The sequence below is a fragment of the Arachis hypogaea genome, chromosome 17 (genome assembly GCF_003086295.3).
Source record: "Arachis hypogaea cultivar Tifrunner chromosome 17, arahy.Tifrunner.gnm2.J5K5, whole genome shotgun sequence".
Taxonomy (NCBI): Eukaryota; Viridiplantae; Streptophyta; class Magnoliopsida; order Fabales; family Fabaceae; genus Arachis; species Arachis hypogaea.
The window spans coordinates 68,992,843-69,004,581 of NC_092052.1; the positions used below are offsets into that span (position 1 = coordinate 68,992,843).

General features: G+C 41.1%; 1 non-coding gene across 1 annotated transcript; it reads left to right on the forward strand.

Moving 5' to 3' along the window:
• The first annotated feature begins 8,110 nt into the window (after positions 1-8,110).
• LOC112768313 (small nucleolar RNA R71) lies at positions 8,111-8,218 on the forward strand. The gene has a single exon (XR_003185749.1). It is a non-coding gene; the product is annotated as a small nucleolar RNA R71 (small nucleolar RNA).
• Positions 8,219-11,739: the final 3,521 nt, after the last annotated feature.

An 11,739-nucleotide genomic window follows, 5' to 3' on the forward strand; every position in this document is an offset into this window, starting at 1 on the left:
TAAAATAAAGAACAATTGGGATTTAAAAGCTCAAAGTGGCTAACAATGGTAATTACAAGGGTAGGCTTAATTTGGATAAGTGAGCTAAACAAATAATGGCTCAATCATATGCAAGCATATAGATATATAAACTTTGGACATATAGGATAAACAAAATATAATTACAATCATAGAGAAGTAAACACACAAGAACTAAATAATTATGGTTAAATAATGTAACCATGTATAAAGCTCAATCTCACAGGTTGTGTGTTCTTTAGCTCAAAAACCATGTTCCAAATTAACTTCAAGCAAATTTAACAAAAGTTTAAATTAAAATTAGTAAATTTTGTTCTAAAAATAGGGTTTAGAAGAAACTTATTGTCTTTTCAATCAGTAGAACATGCATGCAGCTAATCTATTACTATGCAATTTATCCTATTTACAAAAGAAAACCAACTAAATAACCTATTTTATTGGTGTTAAGGAAGAGAAATTACCTTCGGAAGTCAGGTACTGACCGACCTCCCCACACTCAAGGCTTTACACCGTCCTCGGTGCCATTTTTCAGGAACAAAGGTGGGCTGGTAGCAGTATCTCCACAGTCGGGACCGTCATGGCTCCCTGTGCTGGTAAAGGAAGTGGAGTCCGGGGTATCTGAGTCTCTGTATTTCCCTTAATTAGCTCCTTGAGGTATGTGAATCGGCGCTTGTTACGGCGCTCCTAAGCTTTGCTTGTGTTCTGCGATCAACTTTCAAGTATCTGATGGAGCAGTTGAGTTGTTGTAGGTGCTTGTGGTGTTGAAGAAGGAATCTTCACCCGGTTCAGTAGGCTGACTTGTAGTGGCTGCTGGAGGTCTGATATATTTCCATTAGGGACATACTAATCTTCCCATGGAACATGCTTTGGTGTCCCCAGCTCTGTAGGAGACTCCGGCTGCTGAGACGAGATCTGAAACCAAGGCGGGAAAAAGTAAGTTGCCCGCAATTTGTACGTGTCCCATAGCACTCCGGATGTGTCTTGGTAGGTTCAGAGGCTGGTCTGTAAGGATGCACCATAGTAGAACGGCCATGTCTGCAGTGAAGGAGGACTCGTGGGTACTCGGAAAAATGTAATGGGACATAATCTGTGCCATACTCGAGCCTCCAAGGTAAGTGCGGAAGCCGATATTCCTTAGGAGGGAACGATGGTATTGTAGATCCATCTGCTGCCAGGTATCGTATCTGAAACGTGTCCAGTCTGATACATGGCCTGAGTGGTCTGAATGGTAGTTTCTGGAGTGGGGGTTAAGTTCGGATGGCTGAGGGGACTTGCTTCTGACGGACATAGACAGACTGCAGGGTTGGCAGGTGGAAGTTGGAGTAGAACTCGACTACCCAGGAAAGATTAACCTGCCGTGGCTGTCTGTATAGGAAGCCCCATTGTCTCCGTGCAATTTGTGGCTCAACAAATTCAACAATACGGTTGGGAGGATAAGAAGGTATTCGTTGTTGTAACTCCTTTCTGCCAGGATGGGGACATCTGCTCACAGTAGCGATTGGTAAATCCCGCAGTGTCTTTAGCTGGGAAGGCTTTCTCTTTATCATCAACCTTTATAATCCTCTTAATTCTTTTTATTGAGGGCTTTACTGGAGTTGAAGAGGGCTCTGCCACTAATTCTCGTTTTGTTCCTCTCTTGCTGTGATTGGAGTAGCTTCTCTTTTCTTTCTTAGTGGCCATCCTAAAAGGGATGAAAAAGAAAGTATGTCAAAATGTCATGGGATAGAGCAAGGAAGAGAACGGGAAAGGTGGTAATCAATGCACATTAAAAAATGAATGATGTTAACACATGGTCATGATAACATGTGAAAAATCAACAATAAAAATATAACGAGTGCATATGGGGATAGTTAAATGCAAGGTATTTATTGGCATGCAGGCAAAGGCATGAGTAGCATAGATCAAGCATTCAATGTCCAATTTAGATTACCAAGTTTTTCATACTAACAATCTGTTTGTAATGACAATTATATTAAATTAATATGATATGAAAATGGGGTTTTATGAAAAGCAAGCATTTAGATTAGGAAAATAAAAGGATTCAAAAATAGTGCATAATGCCATATGAGCTTTTTCACAAACACATAGCATGCATGGGAATAAGCTTATGAAAATAATAAATTGAACATGCAAGCAACCCTTTAAAAATTGATATATAATTGCCAACAATGTTGCAACAAACCACAAGCAAACATAAGGAATAATAACGACCCTACTAAATATCTAACACCAATTAAAAGAAAAAGAAAGAAAAAGAAAACATGAATAAAGAAAATAAAAAGAAAAGAAAAGGAGAAGAAAACATAAATTGAGAAGAAGAATAGAAAAGTAAAGAGGGAAGAAGAAAAGAAAAACCTTGTTAATGGTGGTGAGAGAGAGAATAGAAAGTGAGAAAGAAGGAAGGAGGAAGAAAGGGAAGAAAATAATGAGGGGGAAAAGAAAAAGTAGGATTTGGGGAAGAGAAAGATAAGATATTTGGAAAATTAGGATAAGCTGTGCGGCGCAAGCGACGCGGACGCGTGGGGGACGCGTTCGCGCGACTTGCGCTTAAATTAATCGACGCGGTCGCGTCGGTCACGCGGACGCATGACGCGTTTTGTGCTACTGGCGCGAGGGCAGCCTCGCGCTCGCACAACTCTCTATTCAAAACTTAGTATTCCCAAATTCCAGGGGACGCGGTCGCGTGGTTGACGTGATCGCGTGAGTGGCCATTATGGGGGTATGAAGTGAACGCGTGAGCCATGCGTCCGCGTGGTAGGGTTTGTGCATTCAGCACCAGTCCAGCATCACTCTTGCACAACTTTCGGTTGTGCACCCTTTTTTACGTCGAATTTCAGGTCACGCGGCCGCGTGAGTGACACGGACGCGCGGGAGGCATGTTTCCCATGTGACGCAGACACGTCAGCGACGCAGTCGCGTGGGGTGATTTGTGCCAAAGGCATGCCTCCAGCCACGCTCTCGCATGACTCTCTGTTCGATTTATTATTCTCTCTGAGCCACCTGCGACGCGGAGGCGTCGGCGACGCTGTCGCGTCGCGGCTCTCCCTCTTTTTTTTTAAATAAAAATTATGCAAATGTAGATGCAAACTAAATGTACTAATGAAGAGAAGAGTTATTGAATAAGAAAACTAAGAATAAAGAAAGGAACGATCATACCATGGTGGGTTGTCTCCCACCTAGCACTTTGCTTTAACGTCCGTAAGTTGGATGCTCCACTAGCTCAGTCTTCTGCTGTGAGTGGATCCTCCAAGAGGAAGATATCTAACTCCTTGTTTTTCGTCACCTTCTCACCATGATATAGCTTCAATCGATGTCCATTAACTTTGATGAGTTCAGAGCTTGAAGGGTGACTTAGGTGAAAAACTCCGTACGGCTCAGCCTTCTCTACTCTATATGGACCTTCCCATCTTGATCTCAACTTGCCTGGCATGAGCCTCAGTCTAGATTTGTAAAAGAGGACTAAGTCCCCAGGTTGGAACTCTTTCCTCTTGATGTGCTGATCCTGTACAGCCTTCATCTTTTCCTTGGACAACCTTGAGTTCTCATAAGCTTCCAGGCGAAGGCTTTCCAATTCCTGCAGTTGCAACTTCCTTTCAGCTCCGGCTTTCTCAAATCCCATGTTGCACTCCTTTACTACCCAAAAGGCTTTGTGCTCTACTTCAACTGGGAGATGACAGGCTTTTTCATAAACTAAGCGGAAGGGACTCATCCCAATGGGTGTCTTGTATGCTGTTCTGTATGCTCAAAGTGCATCTTGTAGCCTGGTGCTCCAGTCTCTTCTATGAGGTTTGACTATCTTCTGCAATATGCGCTTTATCTCTCTGTTTGACACCTCGGCTTGCCCATTAGTCTGAGGATGGTAGGCTGTTGCTATTTTATGAATTATCCCATGCTTCTTCAGTAATCCTATTAGTCTCCTGTTACAAAAATAGGTGCCTTGATTGCTCACGATTGCTCGTGGTGATCCAAAGCGACAAATAATGTGGTTTCTCACAAAGGAAACAATAGTGTTAGCATCATCAGTACGGGTAGGAATTGCTTCCACCCATTTGGAAACATAATCTACAGCTAACAATATATAAAAATAACCATTAGAATTTAGAAATGGACCCATGAAGTCAATGCCCCAAACATCAAAAATTTCACAGAAAAGCATAATTTGTTGAGGCATCTCATCCCTCTTGGATATATTACCAAATTTTTGGCATGGGAAACAAGATTTACAAAATTCAGCAGTGTCTCTAAAAAGAGTAGGCCACCAGAATCCACAGTCTAAGATTTTTCTAGCTGTTCTTTGAGAGCCAAAATGTCCTCCACTCTCAGATGAGTGACAGGCCTCTAAGATAGACTGGAATTCTAATTGAGGTACACACCTTCTAATTACCTGGTCAGCGCCACATCTCCATAAATATGGGTCATCCCATATATAATATTTAGACTCGCTTTTCAGCTTGTCTCTTTGATGCTTAGTAAAGTTTGGAGGGAAAGTGCGGCTAACTAGATAATTAGCAACAGGTGCATACCAAGGGACTACCTCAGATACTGCTTGGAGGTTATCAAAAGGAAAATTATCAGCTATAGGAGTGGAGTCATCCTTGATGTGCTCAAGGCGACTCAAGTGGTTTGCCACTAAGTTCTGGTTTCCACTCCTATCCTTTATGTCTAAATCAAATTCTTGTAGTAGTAGTATCCAACGTATAAGCCTTGGTTTGGATTCCTTTTTAGCTAATAAATACTTTAGAGCTGCATGGTCTGAATACACTACTACTTTAGTACCAAGTAAATAGGCTCGAAATTTATCCAGAGCAAAAACAATAGCAAGAAGCTCTTTCTCAGTAGTAGTGTAATTAGACTGAGCGACGTCTAAGGTCTTAGACGCATAAGCAATTACAAAGGGGTCCTTACCTTCACGCTGAGCCAGCGCTACTCCTACTGCATGGTTGGAAGCATCGCACATGATCTCAAATGGTTGGCTCCAGTCAGGTCCTCTCACAATTGGAGCTTGAGTCAGGGCAGTCTTCAGCTTATCAAACACTTGTTTGTAATCCTCACTGAACTCGAACTCAATATCTTTCTGCAGTAATCTGGATAAGGGAAGTGCTACCCTACTGAAGTCCTTAATGAATCTCCGGTAAAAACCTGCATGGCCAAGTAACGAACGGACTTCCCTCACAGAAGAGGGGTAAGGTAAACTAGAAATAACATTCACCTTTGCTGGATCTATAGAAATGCCAGTATTAGATACAACATGTCCTAGACTCCTAGTACAATCCCTTATTTAACCATAAAGTGACATTTTTCAAAATTTAATACAAGGTTTGTACTGACACATCTATCTAATACAATAGATAAACCATCTAAGCAAAGGCTAAAGGAATCACCATAAATACTAAAATCATCCATAAAAACCTTCATACGGTCCTCAATAAGATCAGAGAAAAGACTCATCATGCACCTGTGAAAAGTAGCTGGTACATTGCACAAGTCAAAGGGCATTCTCTTATAAGCATAAGTCCCAAAAGGACATGTAAAAGTAGTCTTTTCCTGATCTTCAGGAGCTATATGAATATGGAAATAGCCTGTGTAACCATCTAAAAAGTAATAATGTGATTTACCTGACAGGCGATCCAGCATTTGATCAATGAATGGAAGAGGATAGTGATCCTTACGAGTGGCTTGGTTGAGACGCCTGTAATCAATGCAGACTCTCCAGGCGTTCTGTACTCTGGTTGCTATGAGCTCTCCATGCTCATTCTTCACTGTAGTGACTCCAGGCTTCTTGGGCATCACTTGTACTGGGCTTACCCATTCACTGTCTGAGATGGGGTAGATGATATCAGCTTCTAGTAGTCTGGTCACTTCCTTTTTGACAACCTCTAAGATAGTGGAATTCAGTCTTCTCTGGGGTTGACGAACAGGCCTAGCTCCCTCTTCTAAAAATATTCTGTGTTCACAAACTTGAGGGTTGATACCTACTATGTCTACCAAACTCCATCCGATTGCCTTCTTATGCCTCCTCAGCACACTAAGTAACTGCTCTTCTTGTTAAGAAGTGAGTTCCCGTGCAATGATAATTGGAAACTTCTGCTTGTTCTCAAGGAAAGCATATTTGAGGTGTGGAGGGAGGGGTTTTAATTCAAACTTCGGCTCATGGCTAGGCTCTGGATTGTCCGGAGTTGGTGACAATGGTAAAGTACTTTCATTGTCCTCAGAAAGTGTCCCCACACTCGGACATTGTCCTATGTACTTCTCTTCTAACTCCTCCTGGTGAATTTCAGCTACGGTTTCATCTATGATGTCACACTGGAGGATAGAATGATCTTCTGGAGGGTGTTTCATCACTCCATTCAAATTGAAGCTTACTACTCGGCCGTCTATTTCAAAAGAGTATGTTCCTGAAAAAGCATCCAATTTAAACTTCGAGGTCTTCAGGAATGGTCTTCCGAGTAGGATTGATGGTGGCTTCTCTGAGTCATTTTGGGGCATCTCCAGGATATAAAAATCAATGAGAAATGTGAGCTCCTTAATGCCCACTAAGACATCTTCGGCAACTCCAGCCACTGTAATAATGCTTTTATCTGCTAACACAAAACGAGCTGCCGACCTTTTTAAGGGAGGGAGCTTCAAAATATCATATATAGACAAAGGCATTATACTCACACATGCTCCTAAATCACACATGCAGTCAGAAAATGCTACACCACCAATAGTACAATTAACCATACATGGACCTGGATCACTACACTTTTCAGGTATACCTCCCATTAAAGCAGATATAGAACTACCAAAAGGAATAGTTTCTAATTCATTAATTTTGTCTTTATGTATATATAAATCTTTTAGAAACTTTGCATATTTAGGTACCTATTGAATAACATCAAAAAGGGGAACATTACCTCAACCTTTTTGAATATTTTTACCATTTTGGGATTAGGTTCCAACTGCTTCCTGGGCTTCCTTGCAAGTTGTGGAAATAGAATAGGAATAGCATTTTCTACAGTGTCTGCGCCCTTTGGTGCTTCTTCCTGTGATTGAGCTTCTTCTTCTTCAGCCATGTCCTGTATGTCCTCTTCCTCCTCAACATCTTCTATTTCCACTACCTCTTCAGTTGAGGCGTGTTCTGGTGGGCTTGGCTCCTCCTGATTCCTCTCTTGCAATGTGGTTCCAGACCTTAGGGTGATGGCATTAATGCCACCTTTTGGATTGGGTAATGGTTGAGAGGGGATTCCACTGGAGCTCAAAGGCTGGTTATTGGAGTTATTCATTGATCCAATCTGTGAGACAAGAGCTTGCAAGGTAGAGTTCAGACCATTTAGAGTAGAAGTAAGGTTGTTTTCCATGGCCTATTGTCTCCGATCAATAGATTGTAGTAACTCATCATTAGAAGATGAAGAAGGACAAGTGATCTGAGAGGTCTGCTGTTGGTTGTGCTGTGATCCTTGGAATTACCTCAGGTGAGGTGCTCTGTAAGGCTGGTTCTGGTTCTGCTGCCTGTTGTTGTTATTATTCCACCTCTGATTTCCCTGATTGTCTCTGCCTTCTCTATTATTGTTGTCCTCCAGCTCTGGTTAGAATTATCTCTCCAACCTTGGTTTGAATTTTCCTGCCATCCGTGGTTGTAGTTGCCACCTTGATTGTATCCTTGATTGGGATGGTCATAGAAGTTATGAGTGGCTGCCACAGTGTTGTCTTCCTGCTGGAGTTGCGGATATTCATCAGTATAATGGCTATAATCAGCACAGATTCCACACACTCTCTGTGGGACTAACTGTTGGCTTTGCTATGGTGGAGAAGGTTGAGCTTGCTGAGCTTGTTGTTGATTCAATTGCATCTGCTTCAGTAAGTTGGTCATTTCACAGATACTCTGAGTTAGAGCAGCAGTCTCTCTGTTAGAGGATACTTCTGCAATAGCTTTTGAACGGCCTTGTTTCTACTTGTGATTCTGAGTAGATTCAGCTAAGTTGCTGATCAATTGCCATGCCTCATCAGTGGTCTTGTACTTTTTCATAGACCCATTGCTAGCACTTTCCAATGTGGTCTTATCTTGGGGTCTCATGCCCTGTGTGACGTAGCCGAGCAACACTATCTTGTCAATCATATGGTGGGGACATACTTCTAGAAGATTGTTGAAGCGCTCCCAATATTCATAGAGAGTCTCGGATTCGTCCTGAACAATCATGGAAATGTCTTTCCTTAGTTTGTCAGTAACTTCAGCTGGGAAGAATTTTTCCAAAAATTCTCTTCTGAGCGTATCCCAGTCAGAAACAGTTGCTGCGGGTTGAGTGTAGTACCACTCTCTCGCCTTTCCCTCAAGAGAGAATGGGAAGGCTTTTAATAAAATTGAAGTTTCATCTGTACCATCACGCCTGACAGTAGAACAGGCTGCTTGGAAATCTCTCAGGTGCTTGATAGGCTCTTGAGCAGGTAAGCCATGAAACTTAGGCATCAAATTGAGCAGTGCAGTCTTTATTTCAAAGTCTGTAGCCACTGCTGGATGATGCACTTGAAATGGTTGCATTGTGAAATCAGGGGCTCCAGCCTCCTGGATAGTAATTCTCCTAGGTGCTGCCATGTCACCTACACGTAAATAAACCGAATCAGCAGAAAGGGAGCTTGTTTCTTCCTCAAGTGACGTTTCAGATTCGCCCTCAGAGAGGACTAACCAACGCCGAGCTTGCCTTATTCGTGAGATAGTTCTTTCAATCTCAGGATCAAATACTGGCAAGCTTGGATCAGGAAGTGAACGCGTCATTTAACAAAAGAAACATGTAGCTCATAGTAGCAAAATAAAATGAAATGCAAATAAATAAATTCCAATCAACAACTTAGCACTCTATTGCAACTCCCCGGCAACGGCGCCAAAAATTGGCGTGGTGAAAATTGGCGAGTTAAGAAATTGTTATAAGAGATACGTTGCAAGTACAGTCCTTAACCAACCGAAAATCCGTTTATCAATTTAGAAGGGTTGTCACAAAATTAAAATTAAAATACTGGGAGTATGAATCCCAGGTCATCTCCCAATGAGTTGCAGAAAAGGTGTGCTATTTTATTAATCAAATGTTTTCTGAAATGAGTTGAGTTGATAAATAGGAAATTAAATTAGAGAATTTATGTAATTTAAATAAAAACCTTGACTGGGAGTAGATTAGTTGGAAGCCCTATTCTTGTTGGAGTACTCTCAAGATTAATTGATAATTGAAGGTTGTTTTGCTTAGTTATCCCTTACTAGGTAGAGGAAAGTCAAGCAAGTTGGAAAGCTATTTCTATTCACAAGTTCTAATCCTCTCCCTTGGGAAGGACTAGTGTCAATGACTAGAGGGCGATCCAACAATAAACTCAATTACAATTTTTCTTTTGAGTAATCCAACTCAAGGTTTCCTTTCAATCTTCTCCCAATCAAGTTATGAAACTACTCGCTCATTATGAATGTAAATTTCACAAAATAAGGAAGAGAAATACTAAAAGACATAATAAATAATAATCAAAAGGATCAATTAAAAATAAAAGTAGTTCTTGTATTAATAAATTCTAAAAATAATCCAATAATAATTCTGAATAAATTGAAGACATGGAAGAGTAAGATACAAGTAAGGAAACAAACTAGAATGACGAATTCTTGACGGAGGTAATAACTCTTCTCAATGTCCCAATTCAAAAAGCAATAAAAACGAAATTCTAAGAACTATCAATGTATAGAGAGAAAACCTAGAGGAGAGGTAAAATCAGATCTAAAAACTAAGATTATCTAGAATGAATGTTGTCCTCCGGTCTCTGCATGTTCCTTGGCTGTAATCTGCTTTTTCGGGCCGAAAATTGGGTCAAAACAGGGCCCAAAATCGCCCCCAACGAATTCTACAGATTCTGCAGATAGCGCATGTCACGCGATCGCGTCATCCAGGCGTTCGCGTCATTCAGCGTTTTGCCTTGCCACGCGTGCGCGTCGTCTACGCCTTCGCGTCACTGGTGCAGTTTTCAATCCGTGCGGTCGCGTGAGCTATGCGCCTGCGTCACTTTTCGCTGGTCATCTCCTTCATTTCTTGTGTTCCTTCCATTTTTGCAATCTTCCTTCCTAATCTCCAGGTCATTTATGCCCTATAAAGCCTGAAACACTTAACACACAGATCACGGCATCGAATGGAATAAAGGAGAATTAAAATACAAAATTAAAAGTCTCTAGGAAGCAAGTTTTCAGCCATAAAGTATTTTTAGGAAGGAATTATAAATGCATGCTTATTTAATGAATAAGTGGGTAAAGATTTGATAAAACCACACAATTAAATACAATGTAAACCATAAAATAATGGTTTATCAACGGCGTTGGTGTGCAAAATTGAACTCTGCACAACTGAACCAGCAAGTGCACCGGGTTATCCAAGTAATACCTCAGGTGAGTGACGGTCGAATCCCACGGAGATTGTTGGATTGAGCAAGCAATGGCTATCTTGTAAATCTCAGTCAAGCGATTAGAAAAGATGGTTGTTTGTTTGAAAGCATAAACGAAATATTAAAGAACGAAATACCAAATTGATGAGAAAATAGTGATAAGGATTCAGTTAAGGCTTCGGAGATGCTATTTCTTTTTGGATTAACTTTTCTTACTGTCTACTTCAATAACGAATGATTCATTCAATGGCAGCCGTAAGTGACTAACTCATGTCCTCTCATCAAGTTAATATCTTCTAAACCACAGCAGTCCACCATATCCGAGTAACTCATGTTCTCTCATCAAGTTGACTCATGGCTTCTCACTGTAGCCGAAGATAAAGCTCTAAACAATCCACTCCCCTTCACGATCCTACTCAAAATACCACAGACAAGGTCGGATCTTCTGGATTAGAGAATGCTACTTTTTTTACTCTAGCCTTAGCACCACAGAGACCTCAGTAACCCACAGTCAATGGGATTTCATGTCACGTATCCAAAGATGCCCAAGTACTCTGTTGGAATCCGCAATGCATTCTCTAGCTTTAGTTCAATGCTATCTGGGTCAGGACTCACACGAAACCCATGTAGAACAAGGATGAATGTCACAGTTCACCCCTAATTCATTAAGATTGAAGAACGAGAATTCATAAGAGAATAGAATCAAACATATTGAAATAGAAACAATAATATTATTAATCCATGAGAATCAACAGAGCTCCTAACCCTAGCTTAGGAGGTTTAGTTGCTCATAGCTTACATAAAATAGTGTGTAATTCAAAAATAGGTTGGAAGAAGATGAGGAAGAAGATCCTAAACATGGGTGATCTTCTCCTTTAAATACTAATCTAATAACTAGAGATTAGAGAAATAAGATAGACTGGACTCTTAGTGCAAAAATCCACTTCTTGGGCCCACTTAGGGAGTGTCTGGGCTGAGCTTGGGGTGACTCCACGTGCTGGGACTCCTCTTGGGGCATTGGACGCTAGGCTTTCTCCCTTTTGGGCATCCAAACGCCAGTTTGCTCCCTTTGAGGCGTTGAAACGCCAGACAGGCTCCAGAAATACCGCGTCAATTGAACATCTGTAGCTCCAGAAATGCTAGTTCGAATGGAGGAAGGTCAGAATCTGACAGCATCTACAGCCCTTTCTCTATCTCTGAATCAGACTTTTCCAATACTTGCCAGAATCACCCAAAAATCACCTAGAAACATAGGAAAAACAAAAAAAAAACTCAAAGTAGCATCCAAAAAGTGATTTTTGCACTAAAACCTACTAAAAATTAATAAAACTTAACAAA